Genomic DNA, 25833 nt, shown 5'->3' on the forward strand with positions numbered 1-25833 from the left:
CTTCTAAATTATCTTGGGCTGATAATTGTTTCATTCTGTCTTTTGAGGGATTCTATTACTCCAGAATTCTTTTAGAGAGTTGACTATAACATACATTTTAAGGGAAACTGCAGAGTACTTAGGCAATGTCCTGGCTTCTCTCCACCATCATGGCTTTACCCCAACCCTTGTATTTCAAAAGTACTTTATATTATAATACCACAAGGTCAGGTTCTTAGCATGGAATTGGAGATACTTTTGAATCTTACCTCTCTGTCTATTATTTTAAAGTTTTCCTCTCAAACCAGAATGGCTCTATATTTACTCTGTTTCCTCCCTCCCACTGGCCATACCTTTTGCAGACTCCTCCTGCTTAAAATGGCATCCATATCTTCTCTGGTTAATTAGTCTTACTGAACAATTTGTTTCCCCATTTGGTGTAACATCCTAAGTTTACCACCATGCCATCTGCTCTGAATTATAGTATTCATTTGCATTGTTTAATGGGTAGAGTGCTGAGCCTGGAGTCAAAAAGTTCAAATCTACCCTCAGATATTAGCTGTATGACCCTGAGTAAGAGAGTTATCCATGCTTGCCTTAATTCTTCATCTGTAAAACGAGCTGGATAAGGAAATGGCAAACATTCCAGTATCTTTGCTGAGAAAATCACAAATGGGGTCATGAAGAGTGGAACAAAACAGAATAAGAAATGTAGCAGGAACTGTCCAAGGCTCTGAAGTTGCAAATAAAATTGAAATAACTGTTTGTCCTTAAGGGCTTTGCATCTTACTAGAATCAGGGAAGGAGAAAACAATATAAGCACAGAAAAGAGTTTATATAAAAAACAGAATAGATACAAATTTATTTGTTACATATGCACTGCCTTATTAGCTGTCTTTTTATATGTACAAATTTTGAGCTCCCCTGTAGTGACCAATGGGATATCTGTGGGGGGAAAACACTTTTTACTGATTTATTGATCAAGACTAATTAGATAGGTATGAAAGATACTATGTTTACACATTCTCTATTTTTATACCAGGTAGATTGTAAACTCCTTGAGAGCAGAGTAAGTTCTGTTTTTATCTTTGTATCTTCAAGATATAACATTTTATCTAGCACATCATAAGAACTTAAAATGCTTGTTAAATGAATTAAAATATTTATTCATTCATTCAAAAATTCATAAAAATTCAAATTTCTTTATTTAGCTATAGCGTATTACAGAATTTCAGTTTTCAGTTAGGTTTCTTTTGCCAAATTTCCCTTGCTCTAATACTTGGTTTCATTAGTATGGGTGCTCAAACCACTAAGACAGGATTACAACCTTTCCAATGTCCAAACAACTTAATGAATTTCTAAAATGGTAAATCATTCACCACCTAGCAATAATTAGCCTTTATACATTTAGTGAGATTGTTTTTTAGATAACAAATACTTAATCAAGTGCCAGATGTAGAGTCAGCATTTTTCTAGTGCTCAGAATTTGTACTACATTGACATTGTACTAAGCCTTTGAGAATCTGAGCCACCATATACCACGGTGAGGCACATCATAGTAAGACTTTGTTAGTGGTAGATCTGATATACTGAAACTAAGATGAACTTCTTTTATACTTTATTGGGTTACAGTAAATTTGAGGCATTGTGGTTAGACCATGTCAATGCATATCATATCAGTTTATCTGGGTAAGTAGTTAGCTGAAGTAGTTAAATCTTATATTAGAAAGTTATGTATCCATTGTCTGACCAATATCTACTACTTTCCTAATGCACAAGGATCCCCTCATTGATGGTTTAAAAGGACATGATAAATGTAGTTTTCCTGTTTTTAACAGGACGTTTTAGACATTTTAGTAGGTGTATAGAAATAGAATTTCCTTTAATATATAAAGAGAAATTGCTTAGTGTGCTATTGAGGCTATTTAAAATTTCATAATATAACATATTAGTCTGTCACTTCCTGAGAGACACAGACCCTTGAAGAGTCTGAAAAACTAGTTTTTATATGACAGAATAATAAAGATGTCATCTTCCCCTGCTGCCCTGTTTTGGAATGTCATTTTTCACAGCAGGGAAAATTAATGCATTTCAAAATATATAAAATATAGGAAACATACATCAGCTACTATTGTATTTTTAATGGAAATATCATGCAAGTCATAATTTTAATCAAAATCTGTGAATGAGCTTTTCTCTTTATTTACTTTATTCTCTACACTACTCAGCATTACATTAAGTACTCTTTAGAGGTATAGGATATTTTTCATTTCCTTTAAAAACTGCAGACCCACATTTTCTATGGCTTACCTCAATTTTGCTACTCCTAATGTTGACAAAGAAATTTCAAGCTGGAACTGTTAGATGTCACATTGAATGATAACTTCAAATCAGTTAAAATGGCAGCCATTTGTCATGGGTTACTATTAGCAAGCAAATATGTCATCAAAGTCTTCCCAAATGATAGCTGACTGTGTTATTTGATGGGAAAGATGATATAATCTCTGAACTATGAACAGTTAAATATCAAAATTTAGATTTAAACAAATTTTACCATCTGGTCAAGGCAGGATGAGAAACTTGAAATCAAAACAAATAGGAATGAAAAGGAAAGAAAAGAAAAAGACTTAAGTGATAAAATAAAAAGTTTCCTCATTATGTGATGCAAATTTGTTAAATAACTACAATACTATATTTCTATTTGACTATTTTAAAATGTCTATGAACTTTTACATAACAATAATATTAGCTATATATAAATATATGTAAATGTTTATAAAGCACTTTACAATTATCTCATTTTATCTTCACAACAAACCTGGAAGGGAGTTGCCATGATTAATCCCGTTTCATCATTGAGGAAACTAAGGCAGATAGCGGTAAAGTGATTTGTCCAGGATCATAGAGATAATGTGTCTGACACAGTCTGCCATCTTCTGGAATGTTAAGCCCAGTGCTCTATCCAGAGCAAAGTTACTTCCTCCTTTAGAATTTTAATTCTATAACTACATAAACATAATTAAGGAAACTAGGACAGAGCCTCATATCATGCTATGAATGCCCATGGAAAACTGATGAAAAGGAGTGGACAAAAATGTCATAGGGTAAGAAGAATTGATGGTCTGGGATCTAGCCCATTGTATGTAGCCCTTACCGAAGAAATGTTGAGGTTAATATTAAGATGTTATCTGGAGAAAGCAAACATCTCAATGGACTATCTACATCCAGAATCATCTTAGAGTGATCTGTCCCAAAATTGTTCTAACATGTTCACATCTCACAAAACAAAACCAAAAACAAAACATTATACATCACAATTTTAGAGCACAAAAGCACAGTTCCCTTGGGGAGAGCTATCATTCACCATGACATTCACTCTTGGGAGAACAAATCTCAAGTGGAACTGATAGAGTGGGATAAGGAAGATATTTCCTCAGTGTCCCAGAGAAGCAGGCGAATTTTGTAAATTCACTCTATTTTTCAGAGAGGAAACATGAGAAGTTTGAGAAGTAACCTACTTATTAAATAGAAGACAGAATGACTGAATAAGAAATAAAAAGATTAGAAACTTAAAGAGTGGTAATAAAGGATATTAAATTAACCCAGAAGGACACAGTTAAGAAATAATTATAGGAAAAAGAATTAATACTAGGCAACTAAATGGTGCAGTATATATTGTGTTGGGCTTGGAATCAGGAAGATGTGAATTCAAATCCTGCCTCAAACACTTAGTTGCTGAATGACCTTGAGCAAATAATTTAACCACTTTTAGGCTCACTTTCCTCATATTGCTCCTCCATTATATCATTGTTTGTGAAGAATAAGTAAGATAAGTCAAAACAACCTGTAAACCTTATTTTTTTTTTTGTAAATGCTAGCTAGCAATTATCAATTTTTTTGTTTACATTTCCCATTCTCATTCAGTTATATTAATTTCTTGAACCAACTCTGAGTGTTTAGCAGTTGGAATACTAGGAGTCTGGGGATTATAACGCTAGAAGTATATTTGAGGTACATATGAAAAATAGAGAATAAAAGAAGGAATCTATTCATAAGACAGTGAAAAAAGTGAGCTACTAAACACTGGGTAGAGAGGTGCTTGCAGCCATTTGGAGTTCATGGGAAAGCTTTTGCTGCCTATAAGTTGTGAGCCGGGTTTTGAAAATGAAGGGAATGAACTGAAGGGTAGAAAGAAGTGGTTATTCTTGGGGGAAGCCACACGTGCAAAAGCTTTGGAGCTATCTGCTCTTTTCAAAGAAGTAAAACACAACCTGAAAGGAAAATTACCCCTCCAAAACAGTGCCTCGAATTGCTTCTCTGCTTAAAAACAAATCAACCTGGCTGACACTGTTTGTGTTGACCTTGTTAAAGATATTTGCATGGAGAATGAAGATGAGACCGAAAAGGGCTGTCTGAGAGGTGGGCCTGGCTGTCACTTCACTCAAGGTGACTCCACGTTGATAGAATACCCACAGCAGCAAATCGTGAACACAGATTCTAATGTTTCCTTCTCATTTTCACCTAGGAATTTGACTAGCTGGGAGCTGTCACATTCTTCAGCATTGCAATTTGCTGACTCACAATATGAACAACTGAAAGATATTTGTAATAAGCAGGCATATATCATAGAGGAATAGTTTCAATTCACTGATTAATATGGAATCGTTGGCAGCTGTTCTATTGTGACAGTTGTAGGGTATTAAAGAAATTTTATTGGCTGGGAGAGTTTGAGACTTCCCTAGGATACTCACTACAAATCTATCTACTATCACAGGGAGAATGACTGTTAGAATAAATGTATTTTCATCAACTTCAGGATATGCTTTTGTGGGCAATAGATGTCCTGCTTTTGGAATATGAAAAGGAGGATAATTAATCAATGGGATTCCATGAAAATGCTAGAGTTTAAGAAGATTGTCCCCCTGAATGCCTGTATGAAAAATGAAGTTGATGCAAAACTTACCAGATATTCAGATTTTTCCATTTTAGTTATGTTTGAAATTAATATCAGTACCAGAGTGGGATTTTACATTTATAAACTTCTTTCTGTGAATTTGGGAGAGATTAAGAAATATACTTTAATGAAATTTTCTATTTTTCTTGTCCTGAAGCATAGATTTAAGGGATGGGGGGGCGGGGAAGAGATGTATTTTCAATCAATTTTGATTTGCTATTAGATTGGTTTTGCTATCTATGGTCCATTTGATATTTGGTTGGGAATACCACTGATAGATATTTTATAATGTCATATATAGTTGCAAACTATCTAATTTAGTAAATGTATCTCATTGTTCATTAAATTAGTATATTCCTGAGAAAGAAGTTAATTGGGTGAACTTGCTCTAGTCCTTCCCATTAAGTTATCTTCAGAGAAAAATTTCCTCATTCCTTTTAGAAGAGAGTACCAGAGACCAGTCTACTGTGTGACAGTACTCATTAGCAAGCCAATGGAACACTCAATATTCCCCCTCAGAGAGCCTGAAACAAAATCAGAGCTTATTAGCAACTAATCTTCAGTGGCTATAGAAGCATCCTCCAGACCACCCAGTCCATGCCTTTTCTCTTTAAAGACTGCCTTTAATATTTTTTTCTCACCATTTAAAATTTTTTTTCAATTAAAGTAAATTGATTCTTAATACATTTAATTAATTCTTTAACAGCATGCAGGGCAATGAGATACATGCCATTTCCCTGATCATTTATTTTCTTTGAAAGTAATTATGCTGAATTTAACCTATGATCCATGTCTCTTTCTCCCATTTTCCCTGATGCTTAAAAAAAGTAAACAGAACTGTAAAGGGACATAATAAACACTGTCAACTTGAAAGGTAATGGGGAGTATCTGTGAGATAGGGAAATTCAGAAGTGGCATGGTCCTGAAGAGGAATTGTTTTGAGAAAACATTGGATAAAAGGTTTTCAGGTGTAAAATCTATTCTCCAGGCTTGTTTGTAACTGTATTAACTCCTTTATGCCACAAATGCATTTATCTGTAAGGATTACCAACATAAACCAAGATAACTTTTAATTAGTGAATCAAAAATATTAAAAAGTGTTTCTGAAGCACAAGTGGCTGAAATTCTTGTAAGGTTTAGCAGTGGCCTGAATAATTTTAATTCAACAGGCATTTATTCAGCGCATATTATGTGCAAAATACTGTGTTACTACCAGGCAAACAAGAATAAACAAGTTATTAATGTGCTTCAGAAACACAGAGTAGTTCCTGCTAAGAGCTTGATATGAAGACTGCAGGTGATTCTCCCAATGTACACATTGACAGAGATAGTGTTGTCTGTGGTAGCCTGTCCAGGGGCAATGATAGCTTTGCTAGTGACAGTTCCCATTGTTTTAGGTGCAAAGGTCTGGTCTAGCTCCTCTTGTCAGGGTAAGCAAAAGTCCTTGCCCCACGTTGGGCGCCAATTGTAGCGTGCTGTCGTCTCCAGAAGCTGCCGGATCGCTCTCTGGGAAGAGATCTGCTGTGTCTACTCAAATCTTTCAGACAGATTCTTCTTCCTGTAGTGAACCGTTGTCTCCAGGCAGTTGCTGTTAACTCTTGTCCTTAGAAGTGACTTCCCTTCCTGCAGAGAGCCCCGTCAGGCCTGATGTAATGCAGAGAGTCTTCTTCTATCTCTGAGAGTCCTCTCTTTTATTCTCCCAGAGAATGGGCGTGGGATAATGCAAGGGCTTCTGGGAAGAACCACCCCAGCCAATGAGCTTGCCCCCTCTATCAAGTCAACCTGAGTTCTCACCTTGTAATTGTCCAGAAAACCTGAATTCTCACCTTGTCACTGTCCAGACAACCTCAGTTCTCACTTAGTAATCCTAACATTTAGGAGCAAAAGTTTCACCACTGACTCAGACTGTTTTTTATATGGGGGCTCTACTGAAAGTTCCAGTGGCTTCCAAAAGTGATCACTTTTTTTGGTGGCACTATCAGGAGTGGAAAGTGTGACAGTGAGTTGCAGGGCAGGCATTCCTAGTGACTTCTACAAGATTAATTTTGTAGATTATTAAGATGACTTAGGATCTTCAGCAATGATGACCTCATCAGAAGAACTTCAGAGAAATCAACCAGAACTGAATTTGAAACCTCCCATCTTCCCCTCATCCCACTTTTTTTTTTAGAGTAATTGTGGTTTTTGGAAAAGAAAAATCCTGGAACTAGGAAAATTTGGATGTAAATCTCACCTCTCACATCTACTGGCTGTGTGACTTGGCCTCTTAGGGTCTGGGCAATCCTCAAATGGAATCACCTCTAGATAAGATTCTTCACCTAAAACTGCTGGATATCAATGAAATCATATATCCAGTACCTCCCCATCCTCTTTTCCTTAGAAACAAAGTAGGTTTAACAAGGCTATTAGTATATTAAGGTAAGTCAGATACTTATAAGACAAAGAGGTTTTTATAAAGGCCCAAAGACCTAAACACTGGAATAGCATTGATATATGGGGGAAAACGCATGTTGAGTTCCAAACAATTGAACATTCAAATGAAATTTTGGAAAACAACTTGTTTGTAAATTGGGAACTGCCTGTATCTACCTTTATTTTTTTTAACAACACCAGGCAATGTTAGCAAATTAGATAAAAGTTAGCATATTCTGAAACAGTGGGCATGATGCCTTGCAAGATGTAGGTATACAACAAATATTTATTGAAAGAATAGAATAGTGACACCTTTCATATCTTCAAAATATTTATACTCCTCTATATATACTATACTTCTAAGTAAGTTATCAAAAATGTATGACAGTGCTTGCTTTGGCGGCACATATACTAAAATTGGAATGATGCAGGGTAGAATAGCATGGCCCCTGCTCAAGGATGACATGCAAATTTGTGAAGTGTTTCATATTTTATTTGTTTTTTTTTTCTTTCTTATTTTTTTCCTTTTTGATCTGATTTTTCTTGGGCAGCAAATTAAATGCGGAAATACAGATATATATATATATATATATATATATATGGAATAATTGCACATGTTTAGGATATATTAGATTACTTGCTGCCTAGGAGAGGGAGTGGGGAGGAAGGGAGAAAATTTGAACACAAGGTCTTGCAAGGGTAAATGTTGAAAACTATCTTTGCATGTATTTTGGAAAATAAAACATTATTATGAAAAAAGAATGTATGACATTCTTTCTCTAAGGGTCCTTATAATCCATTTTCATGTCTTTAAACTGAGTAGTTTTCATTCCTGGAATAGATTGCTCTCCCTCACCTCTTGCCCTCAACCCTGACTCTAGCTTCATTTCAACTCTATAGAGTCTCTCTCTTCCTTCAATATGCATCCTTAACACCATCATCTCCATGAAGTCTTTCCTGATTCCACCAAGTGCTTTATTTCTCCCTCTTGTACCACTTGTATTTAACCAACTTATACATTTGTATTTGTTAACTTTATAACTATCCAAATAATGCATTCATTTTTTCATTAAGTAAAATAATCTTGGAGCTGTCTGAACACAAAGGCATGTCATGGATGTGTGTGGTTGGCATTTGACCACAAATTTCAGTATTGTATAGCTTACTTCCTAGAGTACAACTAAGGAACTCAAAGTGTTTTGTTTTTTTAGATTATGAAATTAACATTAAAGATTCATTCATTTAAAAAGAATTATTGACTTTCCAAAACAGATATCTTTCCCTAAAGAATTTGCAATCCAAAAAGATAATAGAGTCAATAGATAATAATATAAACCAATCAAATAGATAACAATAAAGGTTTTCTCTTGTACCACAGTAATCAGTTATCTGTTTCTCTTTATGCTATTGAACTGATGCAGGATTTAGACATTACCCAAGGTAAAGAATGAATATAAGAAAAGCAGGTTGGAAAATTTCTAGTAGAGATGCATTTTAGAATCTAACAAAAGTAATCACAAAGTTTCTGTTGATCATATAAGTGACATGCCAATTTTAATGTGATTATAGGGTAATTTTGCTTCTGAAAAGGCAGGATTAAAACTCTAAATGTGATCTTTTGGGAGCTACATCTCCCAAAAGTGTCAAATGCTACTGTACCCATCATAAATTTTAGCACATATTGACTAGATTTAACGTTGTTTATTAGATACATAAAACTACATTCGCACATTGAAATTCCAAGCTGTTGACCTTCATGAAACAAAAATGTGGAGACATATATAAGTGATATACCTCATACCTCTTGCAAAGATATTGTGGGATCTGTAATTTCCTATGACATAAATCATACTTTAGATATTATTTTAGTGTGATTATCCCACATGCATAAAAATTAGAAATTATATAGATATCTTCAATATACAGTGTTATCATGGGGTTTATTTTCCTTCTTCAGTAATTTCTTCATATATAATTACTCATACAGGTACAAGAATCTGATTTTAATCAGATTGATTTTCAGTCTTTATGAAAATGTGTTGGTTTCTTGCTTATCACTCTCCATGAATTAATGAGAACTTCATGTAATAAAGAAGTAACAGTCTAAATCAATATTTACATCAGGAATTTCAAACTTGTGGTCTGTGAGGTTCTATTTTTTTATAAATGATATTCTGAAAAAAATCTACTTTATATATTAGCCATAATAATATTATGACTTTGCAATATCTATATCTATGTATGTAGGGTATACACACATATACACACACACACAAAAGCATAACAATATGCCTTTGTATATGTGTATATGTGTGCATGTATATCTATTTATCTATTTATATCTACACAAATATAACTATGTTTAACTATAGCCTTGTTGGGAGAGAATAGGGGGGAAGAATAATGTAAAAAAATGTAAAAAAAATGTAAAAATACAACAGAGAATAAAAGAAAACCTATAAAGAAGCAAAAAAATGCACAATTCCAAATAAAAATGTCTTCTATTATGTATGCTTTTTGGAATGGAAATTTATTGTTACATTTTAAAAATTCTTTCTTATGTTCATGTGCAGGGCACATGACAATGTTTCTTTTTCTTACTTTGTTTCTATTTCATATTTTAAATTCCAAATTTAAAAAAACCCAATATTCTGGCCAATGTAGCTTAATGTAAATAATTTCCTTTATAATCCTATGTATTGTATCTTGTGCATTTAAATATATTTCAAATTTAAATTAAACTAATTTAATTTTAAATTTAAAATGAGTTTCCATAAATTTCATTCTATGGCCAAAGGTGTTTATGATTAAAAAAAAAAAGAACCCTTGATTATAAGATTTTATTTCATTTGCTATGAAGGAAGATAAAAATATAAAGGGATAGCGGGCTACATATTATATTCTAGTAAATAATTTATAAGAAAAAGAGGGGAGCAGAAGACATGACAATATTCCTATTTTTCTTCTGGATGTAGAACCAAGAAGACAGGAAACTGCTTGAGCTCTCCCAGTTTCCTTCAAAAATCACATGAAACCAAGTCTCTTAACAGAAACAAGCAGAACTAGGAATACGTTGTATACATTAAGACTGTTGCTGTTAAATACTTGGTTCTTCTCAGTGATTCAATGATCTAAGGTAATCTCAGTAGACTTTGGACAGAAAATTTCATCTGCATCCAAAGAACAAATTATGGAGATTGAAGGTAAACCAACACATGCTATGTTCACTTCTTTATTTCCTATTTTTTTCCTCTTCCATGCTTTTTCCCTTTTGTTCTGATTTTTCTCTTCCAACGTGATTCATAAAGCAATGTGTATTGAAAATAAACAAATTTATAAAATAACAAAAATAATATATCCTTATTATATTTTAATCTAAAACAGAATGATCCCTTTATACATAACAAAACATGAGTAATTTTATCTCTGTAAAAATACATGAATTTAAAAAATGATTAATTTTATATACTCACTTTTATCAAAATGAATCTACAACTGTGGCATAATTCTTGTAAATTAAAACATGTAAAAGGAACAGTATTGATAGAAAGGAAAGTGGAAGCCTACTCATGTAAGGGAATCTAGGATTTGGAGAAAAAAAGCATTGTCTGAAACATTTGGTGAAGATCAATAGATGAAGACAGAAGAATTGCATTGTCACAGACATCAAACGGGAAGGAACCAACTTATCTAACATTATTTTGTAAATAAGGAAATTGAAGCTCAAATAAATATTTATAAGTATCTACAAGGTACACTATAGAATGTCAACAAGAAAGAAGAGACAAGAAGTGGTGTAGATACATGTTTTAGATGTCTACCGAAAATCTAGGAGGAGAATATATCCAAAAGACAGTTGCTTGGTGATATAGCATTGAAGGTTTGAAAAGACATATAGACCTATATTTAATTTTATATATAGATGATAACTAAATCTACAGGATCTAATCAGATCACCAAGAAATAGGGGACAAAGAGAGAGAAAAAATATTCAAGATAGAGCTTTGTGGAAACAACATGCTTAGTAGGTAGAATATATTTAGCCAGTGCCTAAAACAATTGTATCATAAATGCTTATTGATTGATAATCCAGTGAAAGTTGAGGAGTGTTCAGCAGGTAGGAAGAGAATCAGAGCATGTCACAAAAGTCCAAGATGAAGAATGTATCCAGTGGGAGAAGAGTCAATAGTATAAAATACTGCAGAGCAGCAAGAATAAGTCACATAATGTATCCATTAAAAATTGTGAATAAACTTGAAAGAAGCTGTTTTAGATGAGGCAGAGGAGGAATAATGAAGAAGAGCTATTTGACAAGGTATGAATAGCAATAAGATAAAGAAGCAAGTGATATAAGCCTTGCAAAAAATTATAGTTGAATTATTTAATTAAAGATTCAATTATATTAAAAGTGAGGCTGTTACAGGGTAGAAGGCCTAGTATGTCAGAGAGGACTCAAGAAAGAGTGAATGGTAGTCAATGATCAAAAATAGTTTTAGAAGGTGAGAGGCACAAGAAGAAAAAGAAAGATATGGAGCTGTGGTCATATATACTTCATAGTTCTGTATCATGGAAGTGGAATGCTTGTGAGAGATGATAAGATCAAAGGTTTGTCTATAGTTGAAATAAATAAGTTTATATCATAGGAATTTGAAAGGTTTTTGAATTGGGAATACAATTTTGAGAGTACATCAACATATATATTGGAATTCCTATGTGTACTAGGACTTTTACCAAGAGGATGACTAAGAGTCATTTAATAAACTACTTGAGAAAAGAAGCTTAATGACTTGGGGCTAAAAAATTACTACCTCAAAATTTGGATGGGATAATAGATATGGGTGGAATGAAATTCAAGGAGAAATGAATTTCAAAGCAAAAGAGATGCTACAGAGGAAGTATTAGTCTAGATGCAATGCAGAGGGAAAGGGAACATGCAGATTCTTCTTTATTGACTAATATGTTGAGGATCAAGAGGATGAAAGTACATGTGTATTGGAGAAAGGAGATGGGAAAGTAATTAATTTCTTTTAGAGCAGTCACATTTTGCTAATTACAAGAATATAGAAGAAGGAAAAAGTCAGATTAAAGGAAATTTAGTAATGATAGAATGGGAATGTCAGAAGGCACAATGGGAAAGGTAGGGATATAATAATAACATTTTGAAAACATAAGATTAAGTAAGGAAGAAGCAGAAACTTGCTAGCTTTAGGATGAATATATATTATCAAATGATTGGAGCTTCCACCCTCAAAGATCCAATAATGATGGAGGATGGAAAGGAAGAATGAATGAATAGATGGATGGATAGATGAATGGATGGGTGGATGAATTATAATGGGGAAGGAGGCAATTATCATGGTCCCTATGAGTGTGTTCAGTTCCACTAATGCAATTCCCCCATGGAAGATGTAGCCAGCTTCACTCTGAGAAATGATACCACAGAGTATTTTCTATAGATGAATGAAAAAAAAAATTGTTAAGCATTTACTATGTGTCAGACTCTGTGATAAGCTCTGGGAATTAAATTCCTCTTAGAATCACTGAGTAGGCAGTTCTTTCTGGCTCAGTGGCTAATCTCTGATTCATCATGGATGCAGACTTTTCTCTGTTTCCTATCAAGGGGATCCGTGAATTGCTGCTTCATTCCAAACCAACAAGTTTTTTAGCATTGAAATAAAACAAGTGATCTACCTGAAAGGGCTAGGGAAATGTGTTTTCAGAAGTGGCCTTCTCTAGATATATTGTATATTGAATTTTGAAAGATATACTTATTATGCTCTAAAGGAAATACTAATCAGGACAGAATATGCAGTAGTAAATCTATGATGTGCATAGACTTCATGAATTTGAAGGGAATAGGAGAATATAAGCAACATATTAAGGATAACAGGCCATTCCACCGGTTATTCAAAGGCCTCTCCAATGAGGATTTAGAAGCCAAAGCATTTGTTAGAAGGAGCTTCTTAATATATTGTTTCCTGCCATTGATCATTCTGATCAATGTTGAGATCCTGGTAGCAAGTTATTCAAGGTGATGCTTAACTTGGCATAAGTAATGGAGTCAGGAACCACATCATGTTATCATCAAGCTGAGACCTAATCAGAGTCCTTAAAAATTGTTCATTAATGCTTTTTGTTTCATATCACTCTCCCTTCTCAGTAATTCCCTCTTCCTGCCCTATACCCTCGGTTACAACAACAAAAGATAGATAAACAAAATAAGCCATCAAAACACATATGATTTTCACAAAATATACAGCAATATGAACCTACGATTCACATTCTAACAAATGGGAAGATAATTTTCATGAGCTGTTGATTATCAGAACTAAGATTAGATAGTAATTTGGTTTTCTTTGCATCAGTTGATGCAAATCATTCTTTGAATTCCTCTTATTTTTCATTTCTTACAGAAAAACACTATATAAATAACATTCTTAGAATTACTCTTATTTTTCATTTCTTACAAAAATACTATACAATTACATTTACATAGCAAAGTTTGTTTAGTCATTCCCCTAATTAGTGAGCACCTGGGTGATAAAAATGCATCTTACTGGATATACTAGGGACAGAAAGCTAAGGAGAGTCATAATGTGAACTTTCAAGTATGTTATAATGCCACCAGGAATGATGCTACAGGCTTTACTTTATTCCAAATCTGAGATTCTGTGATTTTTTTTTTATCTTAAAAGGACACATTTTGAAGTTATGAGAAAATTACTTAAATTAAGTTGGACATTGTAAAAAGTATCTGCAACATCAAAGGAATTGCCTGAAGGCTGTTTGAAAACTGTGGGAGTGTAAATAGTTGATGCAGCAAAGGGACAAAAAAAATCTTAGTGAGTAAGTAGAAGCAGCAAGTGCAAAAATTCATGCATTTGCCAGAGTTCTTGAAGAATACTCTTCAGAACATCAAGATGCCTTAAGACAAAACTCTAAAATACTAACAATATAGAAAAAAGGAAATAACAGAAAAACAAGCTAGAAAAATATTTTTAATAACCATTCAATTTTTTTGTGCCACGTATAAGAATAAAGCCCTACAAATTAGTAATAGACAGGGTGGTTAATTAATTCCCCAATCTCTTTTACCCCACCTCATACCAGAGAGGAATTAGAGGATGAAAAAAAACTCTTATAGGTTAAGGTAAATGTCTTGAAGTAGAAACTTATAAGACCAAATATGATATTCAAATATAATAATTCCTTCAGGGAATTGGACTATGATCATCCTTCAACAACTGTCCTGTGAAATATATTGTCTACCTATAGTTTAAAAGGTCTAAGACTAAAATGATGAAAACAGTCAACATTAAAGGCTCAATAACATCATAGGATCTGTATTTTAGTTGTTTCTAATATGTAAATGAATTCTGAGGGATTATTTAAAATGGTTGAATTTTATGTGTATACATGTGTATGTGTACATGTGTATAGTTTTATATAGCTTAATGATATACATTTATATAATAATTATAGATTATATGATATGATTATAATATGTTCTATAGACATTATATAATTTAAGCCATATATATATGTATGTGCAAATATCATTTATCTATAATCTAAGTGTATGTTTATATACACACAGAGATATATAAATACACAGAGAGACACAGGTGCACAGAGAAATAAAAAGAGACAGAGACAGAGAGAGTCAATCCAGATATGTGAGTAGATGGATAGAGATAGAGATGGTAGGTATCCATATCTATATATTCCAAGAACAATTCACCTTTCATTGAACTATGTTAAACAAAAAGATAAAGACATATTCACATATACATGTAAACATACACATATAAACATGCACACAATATACTTGGGTTAAATTATATATAATATTAAACTGTTATTAGTTTTATCTTATAATGTATAATGATATACCACAACAATTACATTATCTTACGTAACATATATTAAACTGGATATACATGTGTATTTATACACATACACATATATGTATATAGGTATACACAAATTGGGTTTGGATAAACACATTGTAGTATCTTCCAGCAGACAGCAGGCATCTTTAATTCCACAGATACGAGCTCAAATGTATAAATTGCCTTATTGTCTACAAAGTACCTCCTTTTTAACATCACTGTGATATCAGTAGTGAAAGTATCACTTGCATTTTACAGACAGGAACATTGAACCTCAGAAAAGTTAAGCTATTTGCACAGGATCAGATAGCCATTAAGTAAAAAAGGCAAGACTTCAAGTTGCATCTCCTGATTTCTAAGCTCAGTGGCCGTTTCACTAAACTGTGCTTTCTCACTTATTGTCAAATCTCTTTATTGCACTTCCAACATACTTTTCTAAAACATCACTTTTATTCTGCCACACTCCTACTTGAAGAATTGGAATGATGTCTTTTGCTAAAAATCTCAATTTAATTCAACAAAATCCTACTAAACAAATTGTATGAGGAATTGAGGTGATATAACTCCCTTTAATGAATCATGCCACTTAGTCAATAAACTGGTCTTTGCCTTCCTTCAAGGAGATTATAACTTTTTAAAATTAAATTTTATTTCATTTTTAGGAATAAATTATTTTTATCTATTGCCCCTTACCTCATCTACTGAGAAGACAAGAGATACAAAAATCCTTTACAAGTGTAAAATAAATTTCTTCCCTGACTATAATTGGAAAAAGAGTGAAAAAAGAAAAGAGAAGAGAGAAAATGAAAAAGAGAGTGCACTCGGAGCCTATCGGCTTTCTAATCTGAAGTGTATGAGTCTGAATTTGAATATAAGTTTTCCAGACCATAGGTCTAATGTTTTACCTGTGGTATTATCTAGCTATCTGAATAATATTGAGGGCAATGTTAACAGAAAGTGTCAGATATGATGAAATCACAAAATATTGGGGAGGTAGAAAATAAGGTTTAAAAACTGATAGGATTGTAGAAGCAAAAGAGAAAATAAAATAAAATATTCAAATATGATTCAAATTTTTGTCTTAAGTGTCTGGAAGAACAAAAATGGTGGTTAGAAATAGGAAGTTAGCAAAAGATTTTAAGAGAAAGCTGATGAGTTCCATTGTGAACATATTGCTTTTGAGGGGACAGAGTGACATTTAAGTGATTATAGTGAGTAAATAGTTGTAATTAGGAGACTGGGACTAAGAAGAGGAATATAGTCTGGAGAAGAAGATCTCCTTTTATGAGGTGACAGTGGAAGTTATGAAATTTAAAATTCTAAGAGAGAAAATAATAGACAACAGAAAATTAGGATTCACCAATATTCAGGAGACTGGAGAAGCAAGAGTGGTCAGTAAAGCTGTTAAAAACAGAGTAGCTAAAATGGATGAGGAAAGTACTGAATCATGGGAGCTAAAGGAAAAAATAATTTGAAGGGAAGATAAAAAAAAAGTTATGTGGTTATGTTAATAAATATATAAAATATCTTCTCAAAAACCAATAATTTTAAAATATTTTTATTTTTTCAATTATATCTCTAAATAGTTCTTAACAATTTTTATAAAACTTTTGTGTTCCAAATTTTTCTCCTTCTCTTCCTTACCTTCTTCCTCCTCAAGACAATAAGCAATCTGATACGATAAATATATGCAATTCTTTTAAACATATTTCTATATTTGTCTTGTATATGAAAAATCAGATCAAAAGGATAAAAAGCCATGAGAAAGAAAAACAAACAAACAACAAAGGTGATAATATCCAGATTCAATTCACATTCAGAGTTCTCTCTCTCTGGATGCAGATGGCATTTTCCCATTCCAACTCTATTGCATTTGCCTTGAATCACCACTTTGTTGAAAAGAGCCAAGTCAATCATGGTTGATTATCACATAATCTTGTTACTGTGTACAATGTTCTCTTGGTTCTGCTTACTTCAGTTCATATAAGTTTCTTCTGAAATCAGCATGCTCATCATTTCTTATGGAATAACAATATTCCATTACCTTCATATGCTATTAATTTACCCAGCCATTTCTCAACTGATGGGAATCCATCCAAATTCCAATTCCTTGCCACTACAAAAAAGGTAGCTACAAACAACTTTTTTACATGTGGGTCCTTTTCCCTCTTTTTGATCCTTTTGAGATATAGACTCAGTAATGAGACTGCTGGATCAAAGAGCATGTACAGCTTTGTAACTATTTGGGCATAGTTCCAAATTGCTTTCCACAATGGTTGAATCATTTCACAACAATGCATTAATGTCCCAGTTTTTCCACATCCCTTCCAACATTATCATTATCTGTTCCTATTCTCTTAGCCAGTCTGAGAGGTGTGAAATAAAGCCTCAGAGTTAAGAGCCAATATTTTTTTTCAAAAAAAAAAATAAAATAACTTACAAAAATTAGGAATAGAAAGATTTTTTTCTCAATAAAATAAAAAAAAAGTTTTCTACCGAAAACCAGAAGGCATTATCATACATGATAGAAAAAAACTCTGAAACATCCTCTTGCTAAAAACAACCATGAAACAAGTGTGCTAAATTTCACTATTTCTATCTGAAATATTAAATAGGATAGAGAATCAGAAATAATAAATTTAAAGGATTAACAAACATGACATTAAGAAACAAAAATGTGATGATTACTTATAAATAATATCATTATTTACTTTTATTCAGAACAAAAATTAGTAGAGACAATTAATGAGTTTAAGAAGATTGAAGATCAGGAGAAAAATCCATAGAATTCAAATATCCACAAACAAGCCTTTATTGACAGTTATGTACCAGGAACTAGGCAAAGTCCAGGTACACAAACACACAATTGAGAGAGCCCCTGCCTTCAAAGAGGTTATGTTCTCCTGTGGCAATGATTCACAGGTTACTAAATATATATGTATATGTATATACATATACATATATATATACATATATTTACACACATAGATATAGATATATAGTGATCAAATGGGAAGCTACCATCTGGGGAAAGCAGGAAGGTTCCTTGAAGGAAGTAACACTTAAACTGAGCTTTGAAAGATTCTAGGAGTTCTACCAGGAGAATATTTTACACAGTAACAGCTATATTATACGATGATCAACTGTGAATGACTTAGCTGTTCTCAGCAATACAATGATCCAAGACAATTCTGAAGGATTTATGATGAAAAATGCAATCCACCCCCAGAGAAAGAACTGATGGAGTCTGAATACAGATTGAAACATACTTTAAAAAAACAAAAACAAAAACAACTTTCTTCTTTTTCCTTGGGTTTTCATTTTGGGCTGTGCTTTCTTTCACAACATGACTAATATAGAAATATATTTTGCTTGACTGAACATGTATAACCTCTATCAAATTGCTTGTCTTTTCAATGTGGGCATTGGAGAGGGAGGGAGAGAATTAAAACTCAAATTTTGAAAGTGAATGTTTGAAGTTGTTTTTACAGGTAATTGGAGGAAATAGAATTCTAAATAAATAATTTAAAATTAAAAAAAAAATAGAAAAGCTCTTAGGATTTCTAAAAGAAAGAAAAGGAAGTAAGCCAGTCTAGAAGGGGTTAAGAGTGTATTAGGGGAAATAATATTCAATCAGGATATAATATGAGATTAGATTCAGACTGAGAAGGGCATTAAATGCCAGACTAAGAAGTTCACATTTTAATCTAGAGACCACAAGAAATCTCAAATTTTTTGAGCAGAACACTGATACAGTTAGATCTGTGGTTTATTAATATTAGACTTTCATCTGTTTGACGGATGGATTAGAGTTTCGTATTTTCATGATATGATACAGAAACATTTAAAAATAACAGTCTAAAAGAAGAACACAAACCATTAAATGTTTGGGAATTAATTTACTTAAATATATTTATATACAGTTAAAAATACATTTATACAAGCTGAAGACAACAGTAAATTTTTTACAAGAATGAAGTTCTAACATTCAATACTCATAGATGGATTGCATCATCACAGTGATATTGCCCAAATTAAATTTAATATAACCAAAATACCATTACAGTAAAATTAAATAAAATCATAATGAAATTTGTATGGAAAAACAAGCATGTAAGAGTATCAAGGGCATGCTGGGAGAAAAAAACTGAGAAGACAGATTTGTCCTCCTACACATTAAAAGCAATTGCTTGGTTTATTGTCAAAATTATCTGGTACTAGGCAAAATACCAACCAATGAAATAGAATAGAGAAACCAGAACTCCAAACATATATAAAAATTATTTTTTTGTTAAACATATATAATTAAAACTATTAAATAATTCCTTATTTAATACATATGGCCAAGAAAACTATATAGGAATAAAAGAATAGACTAAGATCTTTACCTGTCTACAGCTCTATCATAAGCTTAAAATTTGAAAAGAAAATTATTTTTAAAAAGTTAGAAGCAATAGGGAATAACATATTTATCTGAATTATAGAAAAAAACTACAAGGAACAAGATATATTCAAATATGTATAATCAAAATCAATATGCAAGTTGGAAAGAAAAACAATGCATTGAATTCAATTCAACAAGCTTTTGTTAAGTGCCTACCATGTGGCAGGCATTTTGCCCTAGATATTAAGAATATAAAGACAAAAATCAAAATGATTTTAAAAATGTGGATATTAAGTAAATTGTCCTCCCAATACCCTTGTGATATAGAAGCAGAAAGCACATTTTAAAGATGGGGAAATGTTGCCAAAAGACCAAATGATTTTCCATTGTGTGAGTTATAACTGTAATGAAAAGAGAAATCAGTTCTAACTCTTGTACTCAACTCTAAACAATATTAACTTTAAAAAGCATTAAGAATAAGATACTTGCAACTTGATACTATATGCAGATTGAAGTCTTTTAAAAATGAAAAGTGTAGCATATGATAATGAAGAGATAAGCATTCTTAATTTTTTTTAAAAGGAATATCAGGAGATATTATATTCCCCAAGGAATTATAAAGAACTCAAGGAAGGGATAGGACATTATTGAGTTTAGGTAAAAATAATACTGCCTCCCCCCACACTTCCAAATGACATCTCAATTGTTCTTTGGTGACATAAGATAGGGAAATTTTGCTATAGTTGTTCAACAGAAGCCAAATAGTGATTAGGACTGAAAAGGGCATTGGGAAGGTACCAAATTGCTCTTTTGATAAGAATGGTGGTGATGGGAAGAGAAAACAGTATCTCTAAAGTTGTAAGCAGAGCCTAGGAAAGCCTTTCATTTTTTTAAAGAACACAGAAAGCTGAGCATTTTGATTTATAGAGATACAGTGGTTTATAGGGAAGGAGTGCATATGTGAGAGAGACATCAAAGATAGAGCAAAGTTCAGAGAAAGAGGAAAGGAAATGTAATCAGAAGTGAAATCACAAAGGGAAATTTTATTTGTGAAGTTTTGTTTCCCCAAGAAGGCTGCAAAAGAGAACAAGGAATTCTTCTCATATATACGCGCGCGCGCGTGTGTGTGTGTGTGTGTGTGTGTGTGTGTGTGTGTGTGTTTATTTATTTATTTATTTATTTTTGCTCTCCTCTCCATTCTCCCCATCCCACTTTAGTAGCCTCATATTGGGCATAAAGTAGGCATCCAGTAGATATTTATTCATTAAGTGCTAAATGCACGTAACATTTGTATGATCCTTGTTCCCCTCCATAAATATGCAAATAATGATATCAATAATAGTGATTATATAGTGTTTTAATGTTTGCAAAGTGCTATACATACTCATTTGATTTTCATGCCTATGTTGATGATGGGTGTGGTCCCTTAAGATCCTTTCTGATTCCCAGCCCCCCATGGCTGGAGGAACTAGGACCTTTGATTCACAAATCCTGGTGGAAAAGCACCCTTTTGAATCCCAATGGGAGATATCGTGCTCTCCCAGCCCCATTAGTTCTGAGCCAACTTGGGCTGTCCCAACCTTCATTCTAATGAACTGCTTTCCAACTCCCACCTAGCAAATTCTAGCCCTCTATGAAACCCATCGAGGAACCAACCTGGGACACCACCCAGGGGCCTCTTTAGCCAAATCTCTCCTTATAAAAGAGCCAAGCTGGAATCATCTCTTTGCAGAAGGTTGAAACATGCTAGCACCATACTTTGCACCACAGACTCTCGTCCACTGGAACTTCTGGTGTACTTCTCTCTTTACCTTACACCTTTTACTAACCAGACTTTAACCTTACTTCCAAACCCCACAATAAATCTCTTTTATCATTCTAGGTTTTCTGGCCTGTAAATTCCTTTACAGGGGACTCTGTGCTGCCACTAGAACTCATTTAACTCTGTATCCTTGTGCCGAATCAAAAGAGGTTGCAGGGGAGCTCCATTTGACTCCCTGTACCCCAAACCTGCCACTAGACTTCAATTAACCTTAATTTCACTTAGTTACCCCTTATCTAGATCTCATCAAATATGAGATAGGTGCTACTATTATTCTAATTTTACAGATGAGGAAGCTGAGGCTTATAGAATCTAAGTAATTTACTGAGGGTCACACAGCTAGTGAGCATCTGAAGCTGCATTCAAACTCAGATTTTTTCTGACTCCAAATTTAATACTATGCCACCTAGATGTCTATATAAAAGATAACATAATGCCCTACAATATTCTGCACTTTTAAAATGATGAACTAACTACTAAAGAAGGGAGATTTAGAATTTAGACAGCAGTTATGATGCTTCTGCCTCTAGAGTCTCCTCCTCCTCTTCTTCCTCCTTCTTCATTGTAATCTTTGTCTTCTTCATTATTCCTAACTTATGATGTCTTCTCAAAGTAAGAGAAGTATAGATATAGGGTTGTAACTCTAAATTTCTCATAATAAATTCAATGATTCATAGAATATCAGAAATGGAACATGACATATAATCTAACTTTTATATTTACTTCTATTTAATGAATTTCTAATTTCTTGTTATCAGGAACAATATTCAGTTTCTGATGTCTTACTGCATTGTACACGTGCTCACTTGGGGAAATAAAGAGAGAAGAAACATTTAAAGAGATTATCAGGGTTAATATAGAGTACTATTTGTCACTTTTTAAAGTGTAAATGATAGGGACCTGTAGAGTTGCATGCAGATCTGATTACTGCCAAGATTCATCCTCTATCCACTTAGAATATAAACACAAAGGTTAAGTATTGGATGTCCACAGAAACTTTGCTCAATTTTGAATTCTTCCAAGCCCATATTTGCTCCTGTTTTCTGTGCCAACACTGAAAACTCATTTTATGCATAAATTGGGATCTTTTACAGCCTGAGAAATTCTTCTGCTGGGCAAATATCTCTCTTATATACAAATTAAAAATAGCACATGGTGTCTCTCCATTCTCCCCAAAACAGACCAACAAAAGGCAACGGGATTCTCCACATGGAAAATGTTATATTTAATACCATGTAGAACAATCTCTAATTCATTTCACACAACACAAATTAAATGCTTCATGTAGTACTTTGTACCAGATGCTCTGCTTCCTATTAAAACTTTGAATTTCTGTGATTCAAGGTAGATAAACACAACTAGTTTTTATAAATCAAAAGTTCTATTCCACAGAAAAACTGTCAGGATGGATACAGAGTATATATGAGTTAAGTGATTACCTCAGTATCATTCCTACACACGAGAGAAAGATGATACAAGGACATTTATTTGCCTGTCATCCTAAATTTATAATAACAATAATTCATATTTATAGAAAACTTTAAGGTTTAGGAAGCACTTGGTTCATATTACCCTTTTATACAATAAGCAATGCAAGTATTATTATATCTTTTTAAAAGTAAGACTGCTCAAATAAGTTAAATGACTATTTAAGCCATACATCTACTAAGCAGTAGAATCAGGATTTAAACCCTCTGAATTACTATATGACACTGTTTGTCAAGCTATAGTCAAATACAGTTTGACTATACCAAGTGCTCTCCTCATTGTAACTTTATAAGGTAAGGAATATGAATATTATTATCATTATTTTATGAACTGATTTTCTTCATAAACCATTTTCTATTTACACATTTTATGCTTGTTATAACTAGAGGTCTGTTGATGGTAGGGTAAGATAGACTGAAAAATGATTAGGGCCAACAGATTAAAAAGCAAGACAGGTAATAAATGGAACTCACAGAAGTAGACAACAGAATAAAATTCAGGTCAGTGGGCTCTTTGGGAAATGAGGTCGCAAAAGCAGGGACTTAAATATGGACATTGGGGGTTTATGGGCAGGATTCCAGATCTTGGAAAGAATAAAAAAGAAAGGGAAGATCTTTTAGTTCAATAAGAAACAAATTATTAAGTAGGGATCCAAGTCAAGAATAATGGAATACAATGGGGACCCAGAAATTATAGTTGAGGTACAAATTTAAGCAGAACCATCATTAGCTTGGTGGTGAAACTTTGAAGGGTTGTATATTAGTATTGGACAGCTAAGCAGTCTAGTAGATAAAATACTGGGGCTGGAGGCAGGAAGAATTGAAATCAAATGTGATCTCAAATGCTTACTAGTAATCATGGGCAAAAATGTAATGTGAACCCCATTTACTTCAGTTTCCTCAAATGTAAAGTAGGGATGATAATAGCACCTATCTTCCTAGGCTGTTGTGAACATCAAATAGGATGATATTTGTAAAGTCCTTAGAACAATGCCTGGAACACACTAGGCATTAAAATTTTCCCTTCTTCCTTTTCTATTTTCTTCTTTTCTTTCCTTCCTCCCTCCCTTCTTCCATTCCTTTCCCCCTCCATCTCTTTCTCCCTTCCTATTTTCTCTCAATGATTTCCTCCTTTTTTCTTTCCTTCCTCTTACTCTCCTTCCCTCCCTCCCTCTCTTCCTTCTCTCATTTTCTTCCTTCCCTTCCTTCCCTTCATCCCTCCCTCTCTTTCTCCCTTCCCTCCCTTCCTTCCTTCCTCTTTCCATACTTTCTTCTTTCCCTTCCTTCCTCCTTCCTTCTTTCCATTCATCCATCCACCTTCTGCTAAGTTTTGTGCCTAAGAACAAAATGGATTCCAGAATGTGGGCCAAGGTCTAACCTATAAGTTAGGATTAATTTCTTCAGCTTCATGAGTGACAAGAATGTAGAGGCAGGGAAGGGAGCCAAGCAGATCCATACATTATTGGTTTATCAATAGCTTGCTATACTTAGAAAGATCAATAAATGATTATTTGTATTACAATTTAGATAGGATAATATGAGAAAAATATTAAGGTTAATCTTGATTATAAATGTATTATTTATTATAGATATATTTTATTCATTATATATGAATAATATTCATCACAGCAGTAGACAATATGATGCAATCCAGATTAGCATGTGAAAGGGAAATGTGAAAGTAAAAGCAGGGACTCAAATATAAAGACTGGGGGCTTCTTATATATGAATAATAGGCATTCTATCTATATAATATATATTCATTATTCATTAGTTATAATTTATTTATCTGTAAAAATGGAGGTAATAACTTCTTTCCCCTGTGTTGTTGTGAGAATAATGAGATAATATTTGGAAGAACTTTGCTAACCTTAAAATTAATATAATTATTATTTATTATCAAAAATATAAAATATAAGAATATTAATCTTCTAAAACATTTTTCTTTCTACAGAATGTTAACATAGGACACAGAAGCATATTTGCCCATCATATTTCCAAGAAAATCTATCAAAAGTTCATATGATAGAGGTAAAAATGAAGATTTCTGTAAGAAATTTATATCTAAAATGGGAATAGAATTCTATAGTCCAGCTAAAAATTAATTTGATTTTAAATCAGTTAAAAAGCAAAGTCACGTTTAAGCTGGTACAGTAACAAGAGATCTGGTTTTATTTAAAATCCTTCAAAGCTAATAACATTCTTATTTTTAAAAAGTTAAACAATTGATGAGGCTTTGACTTTATTAAGTGTTATCTGTTCTATACCAAAAAGCAAGATTTTGAAAGGTCATTCAAATGCATACCATCTACACACATCTACTTTCCTTAAAATACACTGATGCTCTCTTGAATATAGAGTAGGATTTTCAATAAGAAGTGTACAGTGATGAATATGTTTTTAGAAAATGTAAGGATTGAAAGCAAAAAAAAAAATGTCATCAGTGGAAATAGCAGCTGGGTAGTAGTTGCTAAGGTACAGGACAAAGAAGCAATTTGTTCTCCCAGTACTGATTTGCATATGGTTAGGGTTTAAGTTCCTAGAACTTAATTCTTTGGTATTCTTATTCTCATCTATATTAAGTCTCTAGCTTGTCACTAGCTTGGTGAATCAGATGTTTTTATAAAGCTTTTATTGCAATTATATTTATGATATTTGAGTGATGAAAGTTCATTATTTCAAAATATTCATTATTCTACTCTTATGGAAATATAGATCAGAAATGTTCCATGCCTATAGTCTTTGGGAATAGTTCTATTATAACATTTCAAGTGTATAGAGATAAAATACTTATAATCAGCTCCTAATCCATGTAAAAGTTGAAAATAATCATGAATAGTTTTCAACTTTCTAACAAGGTAACATCTTGTTAATGAGATAATATTACATGGTCAATGAATGAG

At 32.9% G+C, this 25833-nt stretch overlaps 1 protein-coding gene and 1 non-coding gene across 2 annotated transcripts in view; one reads left to right on the plus strand and one right to left on the minus strand.

Annotated features, from left to right (window-relative positions):
- SPAG16 (sperm associated antigen 16) overlaps positions 1–25833 on the minus strand; it is a 1297727-nt gene that overhangs the window by 85219 nt on the left and 1186675 nt on the right. The window lies entirely within an intron of this gene.
- LOC141565154 (U6 spliceosomal RNA) lies at positions 7733–7839 on the plus strand. The gene has a single exon (XR_012488855.1). It is a non-coding gene; the product is annotated as a U6 spliceosomal RNA (small nuclear RNA).

Source organism: Sminthopsis crassicaudata, chromosome 3 (assembly GCF_048593235.1).
Source record: "Sminthopsis crassicaudata isolate SCR6 chromosome 3, ASM4859323v1, whole genome shotgun sequence".
Classification (NCBI taxonomy): domain Eukaryota; kingdom Metazoa; phylum Chordata; class Mammalia; order Dasyuromorphia; family Dasyuridae; genus Sminthopsis; species Sminthopsis crassicaudata.